The 11,824-nt window shown below is 39.7% G+C and overlaps 1 protein-coding gene across 1 annotated transcript in view; it reads left to right on the top strand.

The window, feature by feature from the left end:
• The first annotated feature begins 1,464 nt into the window (after window positions 1-1,464).
• The window catches only part of LOC106570917 (WD repeat and FYVE domain-containing protein 3), a 326,816-nt gene continuing 316,456 nt past the window's right edge, over window positions 1,465-11,824 (top strand). Inside the window, exon 1 of the mRNA XM_045695421.1 lies at window positions 1,465-1,677. The gene's annotated coding sequence lies outside the window, so the exon portion shown is untranslated. The remainder of the gene's footprint in view (window positions 1,678-11,824) is intronic.

Genomic DNA, 11,824 nt, shown 5'->3' with positions numbered 1-11,824 from the left:
AGTGTAGCAGTTACACCGGTGGGCCCCGGTGGCAATAAATTAGTAAAACCAAACGCTTACCTTGACTTGGAAGAGTTGTGTTGTGTTGTCAGAGCCAGCTAGCTAACGTAGCATCCCTCTGTTCGAGCAGGGTGTTTGAGTAGGCTAAACTAGCTAGCTAAGTTAAGGAAACTGAGAAAAAAAATGACACTATCGCTTCTCCTTCATTTTTTAAAGAAATGTTATGTGTTCAAAACTGTTCAACTATTGTCTTTCTTTCTTTGAGTCAACTACTCATCACATTTTATGCACTGCTGCTAGCTAGCTGTAGCTTAAGCTTTCAGTACTAGATTCATTCTCTGATCCTTTGATTGAGTGGACAACATGTCAGTTCATGCTGCAAGAGCTCTGATAAGTTGGAGGACGTCCTCCGGAAGTTGTCACAATTACTGTGTAAGTCTATGGAAGGGGGGTGAGAACCATGAACCTCCTAGGTTTTGTATTGAAGTCAATGTACCCAGAGGAGGATGGAAGCTAGCTGTCCTCTGGGTACACCATGGTGCTACCCTACAGAGTGCTGTTGAGTCTACTGTAGACCTTCATTGCAAAACAGTTTGTTTTAATCAATTATTTGTTGAAGTGTTAATATATTTAGTATAGTTTAATCTTTTAAATGTTTTAACATTTTTATGAAATTCACTGAGGAGGATGGTCCTCCCCTTCCTCCTCTGAGGAGCCTCCACTGGTTCATTGCCATGTTATCAGCTGTACCGCAGGAATGGAACGTAAGTCACAGAAAATAGGTATTGTGGTGGCAGCTGCAGAGAAGTACTTCAAAATAGTGGAATGGGGTGGTGGTGGTGGGTTTGTAGGGTAATCTTTTCCTTTTTCCATTTTTGTACAAAACTAATATAATGGATTTATACTCCAGTCCAGTTGGTGGCCGTAATGCACCATTATTAACATTGGATGCCAACTGTGTTAAACCCCACTGAAGAAGAATTAACGTTGGAACCAATGATATATATATATATACAAAATAAACCCCTTGTTTGTTGATGCTATGTATTGGCTATTATTATACTTTGAAGCTACCAGTCGGCCATATTGGCTCTCACCAGTAGGAGCAGTCCGCCATAGGAATGAATGGAATTCTACAGTATTTCAGTTAAGTGTTTCAAGAACACAATTACGTGTACTTAAGTATTTTGTTACCGTAGTGGGGACAGTAACATTAGTACCATCTACTTTGTATATATATTTTTTTAAATTTTTAACTCACATAATATAATTTAGAAGTATGAATTAAGGTGTCTGTAATATAATAAAACGTTTCAAAAACGAATGTAGAAAATAATATGCATCCAAAATGTTGTACACAATTGAGGAGTGCCAAGATGGCTGAGCGGTGGCTTCAATACAGCGCCCCCTGTCAGTCATCCAGGGTTATACACAGCATTTGGTTGGGAAGAGTAGAGACGGAGGAGGGTTGTGTTGTTTGGATGTTGAGCAGGATTAAAGATGGCTACCAGCAGAAGAAGCAGGATCTATAGCCACTTTGGGATTATGGCAGCATTGGTTCTATTTGGATAAAAAGAAGAAGAAGAGAGGGCCAAGGACAGCGTTATATTGATACTATTACATATTTATCCTCTATATTTTTGCCTGGAGTATTCCAATATAAACCCACGTTTACTGGTAAGTTGACAACCGATACCAAATACATTTTCTACGTTAGCTCTCATAACCTAACCTCTAGCTAGCTTAAATGCTAGGTCGGAATCATCAAATCAAATGCTGCTTTGCGCTAGCTATTTCCCCCCCGACCGGTCAACACACTTTCTCTAACTATCCGTATTCGTCCTTATTTATTTTATGTAAAGATGGAGGGGAATAGAAGAACCCAACATTTCTCCATACTTTTTCAATTTTGTTTTAAAGATTTGTATAAACCAACTGGCTTCCCCCCCCCCTTTCAATACAACCACTTGCTTTCCAACGACTGCATTGTGGTTGTGAATATACTACGTTAGCAAAAAAAAATATACAAAAAAATAGTCCTAGCTAGCTAGTTAACTAGCGGTTTAACAAGCTAACTAACTAACTAATGTTGTGTTGACAAATCAGCTAACCATTCAGACGGAAGAAGAATTAAAGCATTGCACTGACAAGTCTGAATTATGGAAAGCTTGACAATTGCAACCTATACGTTTGTGTGTGATATAGTTAGCTACCAAACCATGACATAGGGTGGCCCCAACAGACTAAAGGAGCATAACGTTACTCCATATAGTCCAAGGACTTTAACATGTTGTGTTTAGAGGCCCTGGCAGCCAAATACTCCCATCTAATAGTACATCGATTTTTATATATATATCGATGTACTATTAGAATATATATATATTTTTTTTTTAAGTGGCAAATTTACAGTTCTAGAAACATAAAGCTCCTTTATACTTTCATATCACCAGCTAGTGATGTTAGTTTGATACCGGACCTCCGAGGCATTGCGTCGAAAATCAGAAAGCGGTGTGCTGACGCACGTCATCACTGACGTCCGGATGCTTCGTTTGATCCCAGTGATTTCGCCAGTGGTTCGGTTCGGCTGCTTTCCAAACACAGATCTCTACTGAACATCTTACTTACAAATATAGGTAGGATTTTGTTTTAGAGAAAGTTTTTAACCTGATTTGGTAGAGTAGGGAATTATTGGAACAGTCAAATTCGTGAGGGTATGAGGTCGATTCCAGTTGAAGACAATACTATTCAGGGCTGAAAGTGTGGTTTATTTTCTGTTTTTAAATCATTTGTTTTATTTGGTATAGTATAAGCATCTGTCTTAAACAGCCTAAAGAAGGACATAGATTTTGTTTTTGAAAAATAGTAGCCTTAACTTGAAGGCCTAAAGGGGAAGCATGATGCGAACCTGGTATTTCAACAGATTATAGTCTACTAAAGCCAATGACTTACCGCTGCACCGCGGAGTTTTGAAGAAAACAGTGGGGTAAAAAAATTTCTATTTATTGTTGACCAGCAGATGTCACTAATGTGCATTATGAACAGATAATGAAGCTTCGAGTAATTAACTGTTTTACGTGAAAGAGTCGAAGCCTTCAGAAAGCCTTGGTTTCCTGTCACTACATATCACATAAAAAATATTTTCACAGATGCAAAATATACACGTACTGAACGCTGTTTTAACGCAGTTGCAGCTGACAGTATTTTTCAGTGACAACATGTTTGTGGCGTCCGTCTTCTGTTTACACACAAGTATTAGGAGACGCAGATGGCTAATTTAGTCGATTTGTCTTCCGTCTGTTTTCTTTAAACAAGCGCTGTTATATGGCCGTGTGGGAACCCTAACCTTATTTAGCTTCTATGAATGAGGTAGTGTGTAGCTAGCTAGCTAGCTAGCTATATGCTGGTCAGATAGCTTGCTTGTTATGGGTCACTAGCTAGCTATATGCCGGTCAGATAGCTCGCTGGTTATGGCTCGCTAGCTAGCTATATGCCAGTCAGATAGCTCGCTGGTTATGGCTCGCTAGCTAGCTATATGCCGGTCAGATAGCTCGCTGGTTATGGCTCGCTAGCTAGCTTACTAGCTTGTAGTTGTTTTGATTTATTCCGTTACTTGCATTATTTGTCTAAACTTTGATTTGCTATGTTACTTCAACTCATGTGCACTGTCCCCTGAACTGCAACCCCCCCAAAGTGAATCTGAGTTTAGCCAAAGTGGTGATGCATGCCATTGTTCATGGCGACACACCTGGCAAGCTTCTGCAGTGCTCTATATTTTTTCAATCCCCCCCCAATATATTTCACTGAATCCACCCATGCAAAAATCACAATTGTCTGATTGCAATAGTCACTTAGCTAGCTAGCTAGCTATACTTAAAGTAAACAAACATTGGTGGAGTAGAGTAGACCCATGTTCTACTGACTGGCATTTTCCTGGCACAACATGCATCATCGTAGATAACATGCATCACAGGGATTGACAACAACTTTTTTTTACATTAAAAAAATATATATATTTTTACTTGTCCAAAAGCTCAAGTCAATTGTACCGCCTTGTCCCCCCAAAAACACAATTTTTGCATCATTACAAAGTAAAATGCATTATTATATTGTTTACTATAGAGAATCAGACAAAAATGTAGGCTACCCTGCCTATTGGCTTCTTTGCATATTCAAGCATGTCTCAAAATACAACACTGCCCCTTTAAGGCTCTCCTGGAGGATGATTGGCCACCCTTGGTAGCCTATAAAATATTGCAACATTACAATTACAACCAAATACTTTTTATGACTTTTATAAAATAATTCCATCCAGAGCTGTATATTACGGGTGTCCCGTCATCCCTGGGACGATAAATATGTATAAGGTTGAAAACAGACTCTAGGACAGTTCTGGGACAACAGATCCAAAATTCATACAACCACTGCACATGACATTTAAATGTTTTAAATGTTTTATAAAGCAATGAGGCTGATGCAACAAATCATACTGTTTAGCTTTAAAATGTTGATCAAGTTGAATGTCTTAATATTATGAGCTCAACAATGCGCACATGGCTGTAGACAAATGTTCCAAAATGCAATTAGCGGGAAAACACTGTTCTCAAAAGTGCACCGCAAACAGTTTCATATGACCATAGATTAAAATATCTGTTTGAAATATAAGACGGATCTCCCGAGTGGCGCAGTGGTCTAATGCAGTGCTTGAGGCGTCACTATAGACCACGGTTCGATCCCAGGCTGTGTCACAACCGGCCGTGACCAGGAGTCCCATAGGGCGGCGCACAAATTTGCCCAGCGTCTTCTGGGTTAGGGGAAGGTGTGGCCCACCGCGCTCTAGTGTCTCCTTATGCATTTGGCCGCTGGACAAATAAAATAACATTGATTTGAAAACCAATAGAACATGACAACATGGTTTCAATGGCATTAAGTGTTTATAAAATAATTCCCTCAACATTTCTATTGTCGTATTTTAGGTAGGGTTGGCTAGGCTAGGGTTGGTTAGGATTGGCTAGGCTAGGGTTGGCTAGGCTAGGGTTGGCTAGGTTACTTTGAATCAAGGCAAGACATGCTTAAAAAAAATTACAAAATGTCCAAGTTTGAAACAATTATGTTAATGGTTAAATAGTTTCAAAATGCTCAACACCTCCTCTCAGATTCAAGGTGGGTGGGGTGTACAACAACAGGCACTGTCCGTCACTCTCCGGTCATGTGATCATTTGATCTGAACAACTCGAGCCTCGAGGATGTGGACAGAATCAAGCCTTTAGACGTTAATGTTAATTACCCTTCATTATATTTGTCAAACATGACTGGCGTTTAGCCTATATTGACGTAGTTAAATGTTTCATTCAAGTTTGGCTACATTTTCTGGCTCCTCCCTCATGTCAACATCGGTTTGGACATGAGTCTATAGTCAATATGCACGTCAGCTTATTTTATTTATGTACATTTTCAGGTATTATACCAATGTTGGCCTGTCTGTTCCAATTGTGATTGGAGTAATTATTTGATATTTAGATTATTATTTGTATTTTTTTTAACTTGCCCCGGTCAAGAGAACAATCTGAGTTAATGTCGAGCCCTGCATCATCATAGTTAACATACATCATCGATAACATACTGTGACTTCAGAAAGTATTCATACCCTTGACTTATTCAACATTTTGTTGTTACAACCAGAATAAAAAAAAAAGATATATTTCTTTCACACCCACCTACATACAATACCCCACAATGACAGTGATTATATTTATTGAAAAGGAAATACAGAAATATCTCATTTACATAAGTATTCACACCCCCATGGCAATGACACTCCAAATTAAACACAAGTGCATCCAATTTCCTTTGATCATCCTTGAGATGTCCCTACAACTTGAGTCCACCTGTGACCAATTCAATTGTTTGGACATGATTTAAAAAGAAACACACTTGTCTATATAAGGTCCCACAATTGACAGTTCATGTCAGAGCAGAATATGTACCATGAAGTCCAAGGAAACTGTCTGTAGAGTTCGGAGATAGAATTGTAATGAGGAAGATATCTGGGGAAGGGTATAAAACAATTTCTACAGTGTTGAAAGAGTACACTGGTCTCCATCATTATGAAATGTAAGATATATGGAACTACCCAGAATGCCTAGAGCAGGGCCGTCCGACCAAACTTAGCAACCCGGGAAAGAAGGACCTTGGTCTGATCTACCACTGACCACTCTGACAGAACTACAGAGTTCCTTGGCTAAGATGGGACAACCGTTTCCAGAAGGACAACAGTCTCTCAGGCACTTCAGTATTCTGGGATTTATGGGAGAGTAGCCAGACAGAAGCCACTCCCGAGGAAAAGGCACATGGCCGCACGCCTAGAGAAGGCAAAAAAAATACGTGAAATACATCAGGCAAAAGATTCTGATAAGACAAAAATGAACTCTTTGGCCTGAATGCAAAGTGTTATCTGGAGAAAACCAGGCACAGCTCATGACCTGTCAAACACCATCCTTACTGTTGAAGCATGGTGGTTGCATCATGCTATGGAGATGCTTTTCAGCGGCAGGGACTGGGAGACTGGTAAGGATAGAGGGGAACAATGAATGGAGCCAAATACAGGCAAATCCTTGATGAGAACCTGCTTCAGAGTGCAAACGACCTTACACTGAGGCGAAGATTTACACTTCAACGGTACAATGATACCAAGCATACAGCCAAAGCAATGCTGGAATGGCTTCAGAACAAGAATGTGAAAGTCCTTGAGTGGCCCACCCAAAGCTCAGACTTATATCCCATTTGAAAATCTGTGTAAAAGACTTGAAGGTTGCTGTTCACCTCCGCTCCCCATCTAACTTAACAGAGCTGGAGATAAATCTGCCAGGAAGAATGGGACCGAAATTATAAAATCCAGATGTGCAAAGCTGATACAGACATGTTTTACTCTTTTTATTTAACTTGGCAAGTCAATTAAGATCAGTCTCTTATTTACAATGACAGGGAACAGTGGGTTAACTGCCTTGTTCAGGGGCAGAACGACAGATTTGTACCTTGTCAGCTCAGGGGATTTGATCCAGCAACCTTTCAGTTACTAGTCCAACGCTCTAACCACTAGGCTACCCTGCTGCCCCAGACATAATACCCAAGATGACTCAAAGCTGTAATTGCCACCAAAGGTGCTTCTACAAAGTATTGACAAAGAGGTGTGAATACGTATGTAAATAAATTGGAGTGCTGTACAGAAACTCAACCTAAAACCCCAAACAGCAAGCAATGCAGGTGTAGAAGCACGGCGTCCATGTATCTTTTTGGTTAATATAGTGAAAATGTTTGCCTTGGGGTAAGTTGAGCCTATTATTAGACTGACAGGTCACCTGACCACAAGACTGAATCCAAACAAACTTTATAATGTTGATATTTTTATGTGCATTTTAAATGTACTGTGCTTTTTTTGCCTCATTTTGTTGATAACGAAATCTGAAAATACTCTGGATACATTCAGTAACGTGATAAGAATATTCCTGGAAAATGTGGGGGTAGATTCAACATAAGCCTAACAAAAATGATAAGGGTTTGAGTGAGAGGACTAACTGGTGTCTCAAAGTGACCACACACCTCTTCATTGCACTTTTATGACTCAAAAGAAGAGGAAGTAGAGCAAGCACACTTGTAGTTGTTTCGTTTGGAACACAACCCTGCATCCCGCCATCACACAATTATTATATTATTGTTTAGGGGTTGCGTTTTCTCAGTTTTTCACGCAGAAAAATGTATAGCTACTTTTCACCGGTACTTTTCTCGGTGTAACCTACTTTCCACCAGTAAAATGCAAGCACGTTTTTGGAGTGCCGCCGTTTCCCAATGTTTCTTGAAGTTGGTATTTCATTTGAAGATGTTGTCATATATGGCAGAGCACCTGACTATTAAAGAGAACGTGCTCTCGTTACCCACTATATATAAAAATAGTAATTTGTTGACTTTATCAGACATTGTATTGTGTCCTTACGCGTGCCTTTTACACATGAATCAATCTCGTCTTCTCTTTATGCTTTGGGTCCACAGTCCACACACAGCTTCGGGGCTTTGTGTGAGCAAGCCCCACAAACAAATCGGTTGCACTGCACACAGTTTTCATGGGCCTTGTTTTGTGTGCACGTGCCGCAGGTGTCGCACAATCTCTCTGAAGCGGTTGCGTGGCATGGTCTCTCTGGAGCGGTTGCGTGGCATGGTCTCTCTGGAGCGGTTGCGTGGCATGGTCTCTCTGAAGCGGTTGCGTGGCATGGTCTCTCTGGAGCGGTTGCGTGGCATGGTCTCTCTGAAAAGTCCACCCCATATCTATCAGACCAAAATTACTCCACATTAGGACTGTTACGCTGACTGGGTTACCCCCACCCAGGCGGTCACGAGTCATGGAGGCAGTCAAATTCCATGTGACCGTTTAGTCACGGTAACTAGGCTTCTCCAAGCTCTGATGCTGCTGATGGTCATTAGTATCCTACCAAACTTGCTAACTGCCTGGTACTCAGCACTCTATTGTCCTTCTAATCACTCTGACATTGATGCAAATGTTCTAGAAAATCTAATTAAACACTTAATGAGAGCCCGTGAGCTCATTTTGCGCAACATTTCTATAAGCTGTGCAATTGCGAGGGAAAATAGAGTGGTGGCCTCTAATAAAAAGAGGAGGATCCCATCAGCTTTCTATAGGCTAGGCCTACTATATTTATTTCTCAACTTTCCTAACATTAAGCACATTGCTTAACTTTACAACAGGAGTATAGCCTACCTGGCTGGCATGAAAATGAACCACAGGAAAAGCGTCCTCCATTCGCTATTTAAATGCATAGATTACAGGTATTTTTTTCCCCTGCCCCTGTTTCGAGACGGGTCCATGATAATTATCCATTATAAATCAAAATGAACTTCACAAATATATTATTTAGAATATGTAAAGACAAGATTAAATCAAGAATAGTCTGATGGGTGACAATATTAGCCTATCAGTTGTGAATTATATATTATCACTTGTGAATGATGCACAGCATAAGGCAAGAAACAATATTTTTTGAATCATAGTCGCACACCTCATGTAGCCTAGCCCATATGTTTTGATAAGGTTTGTATCACAACTAAAGTGGCCAAATAACTTCTTAAAATGAAGCACATTAATCCGCTGTACAACGGGTGTAGAGCTTATGCCGCACATGAGTTTCGAGTTTGGGGAAGATAATTTTCACCATAAAAATGCACCTTTTATAATAAAAGCATTACCTGCATAATCACATTTGTGGCCACTTTTGATAATGGTGTTTTCCCGCTAATGGAACGACTGCCGTGTGCGCATTGCTGCGCTTATTATGTGAAGAAATAGCCCAATAGTTTATCAGCATTTTAAGTTAAACACATGGGCTGTTGCGTCAGCCACAGTGAGTAAAAATATTTTTTTGGTTCTAGTGGTTGTATTCATTTTGGATCTATCACATCCCACAACTGTCCCAGACAGTTTTGGAATATTTATTTCTCCCACAGATTAGAATAGGTCAACTTTTGTACCATGGGGGAATAGTAGATTGACATAGGCAAGTGCTTTTGCTGTTTGTTAGGCCTACTTATCTTGTTGGCTGACGAAAAGTAAATGTGGACAGTTCTTCCAATATCTTCAATATGCACTTTGGAATTGGATAAGGTGCTTCGGCAGCATTTAGGGAGAAGGGCTGCAAAAGGCATGGATTTATGTGCATTATGGCCACACAAAGGGGATGCCGCCTGGAAATTCGAGGCATTATCAAGTGCTTCTGAAATTGTTAATGAGAGACTGATGTAGTGTGTACAGCCTGCACAAAAAAACAAAGCAGAGCTCATGCCTTTAAAGCAACTTTTTTCAAATCATCATTAGTCGCATCATGCAGCCTTACAATGTATTAAAAATCAAAACATATAGCCCAACGTTTGTAGAACAACTAAAGTTACATTAATAACTCTAAATTAAGCATATAGGAATACCTGTTTCTTTGTTAACCGCTCAGTACAGAATAGCCACGTGCGCACTCCCTCAAATCGTTTGGAGAAAATATCCTTTCTATGTTGTTCAGTTTTGTTCAATTGTGTTCTTCATACTATAAAATAATGACACTGAATTCTAAGCAAATCTTGTCTACTAAATGAACTAGTGTAGCCCACAGCCATTTGGCATAGCTACATCAGGACCTAACATAAGGACAACTCAGACTATGCTATTCTGTTCTTCTGAAATAGACTACATTTTCTTCATATCATGTTTCTTTAGACCTGTCTAAAATAAATCATGGATTTATTGTGAAGGTGTAGGCTATATTACATGGATTTATTCGACTTTTATAAAATGGCTTGTAGGCTATGTGTGGAAGCCAGGAGATGCTAAATGTCTTTGTGTTAATTAACAGGTCAATTACCTTGAGACCAACCAGTTATTTGCTTGACAATCACCAGCTGATGAAATTTCGTGACAGCCTTACTCCACATCCATGCCCCACGGACATACAAGAGTGCAATAACTGTTTTGAGTTTATCTATAGACGTGTACTGTTTCACTTCCTGTGTGAGGAACAGTACGATCTCTGATATGTTGCAACATCTACATGTCACATTTAACTCATCATTTAATTTCTACCCAAAACTGTGCCATCCCTCCCAGACTCCTGTCTCACCGAGGCATTTTGGAAGCACCGTCTCAGTTGGCTGTGTTCTGGTTTTTCCTGTGTCGAGGCTCAGGCAATCGGAGGGGGGAGGCTTGAAGTCGACATTTTTAGAATCAGATGAAGAGTCTTCATCAGCAACGTCGATTTCAAGCTCGATATCCGAACCTCCATCCGACTTCCCCCAACTCATCTAAATTCTGCAGCATTTGCAATGCTGTCAGTGCGTCCATTCGTTTGTTTGGGCTTTTGCTATTGTGAACTACACACACATAGTATGTTGTACTCAATGTCTGATTTGACTCTGAGGGGAATTTATATACCATTTCCAACCTTTCATAATAAAATAACTAGACTGCCCACAATACCCACCATTTTTCATCGTCATTGCACTATTGTTCTAAATAAAGTCATCCTCTTCACCCAGATGAATTACATTTTATTATGTTACTATTTATTTGTATTTGTTTATTTATTATTTTATTTATTATTGTAAATATATATTTATTTACTTTTTTTGTTGTTGCTTCGTAGCCGGAGTAATGCTGCCGCGTGACTGGTCATGTGCTGAATGCATGGACAGCACGGATATTTTGGGGGAAAAAGTGAAATGTGAAAATAGTGCTGCACCTCTTGAATTTTGAGAGTTATTTGACAAAGATACATACAATTATCTGAAAGGTCCCTCAGTCAAGCAATGCATTTCAAACACAAAGACGAGGGAGGTTTTCTAATGACTCGCAAAGAAGGGTAGATGAGTTAAAAAAAAAAAAAAAAAGCAGACACTTAATATCCCTTTGAGCATGGTAAAGTTATTAATTACACTTTTTTGTATGGTGTATCAATACACGCAGTCACTACAAAGATACAGGCGTCCTTCCTAACTCAGTTGCCGGACAGGAAGCAAACCACTCAGGGTTTTCTCCATGAGGCCAATGGTGACTTTCGAACAGTTTAAAGGCTGTGATAGGAGAAGTGAGGGTGGATCAACAACATTGTAGTCACGCCACAATACTAACCTAATTGACAGAGTGAAAAGAAGGAAGCTTGTACAGAATAAAAATATTCCAAAACATGCATCCTGTTTGCAACAAGGCACTAAAGTAATATTGCAAAGAATGTGGCAAAGCAGTTCAATTTTTGTCCTGAAAAATAGTGTTATGTTTGGG

The sequence above is a fragment of the Salmo salar genome, chromosome ssa15 (assembly GCF_905237065.1).
Source record: "Salmo salar chromosome ssa15, Ssal_v3.1, whole genome shotgun sequence".
Taxonomy (NCBI): domain Eukaryota; kingdom Metazoa; phylum Chordata; class Actinopteri; order Salmoniformes; family Salmonidae; genus Salmo; species Salmo salar.
Note: the sequence above shows the minus strand (reverse complement) of the source record. Positions and strands in the feature narration are given on the sequence as shown.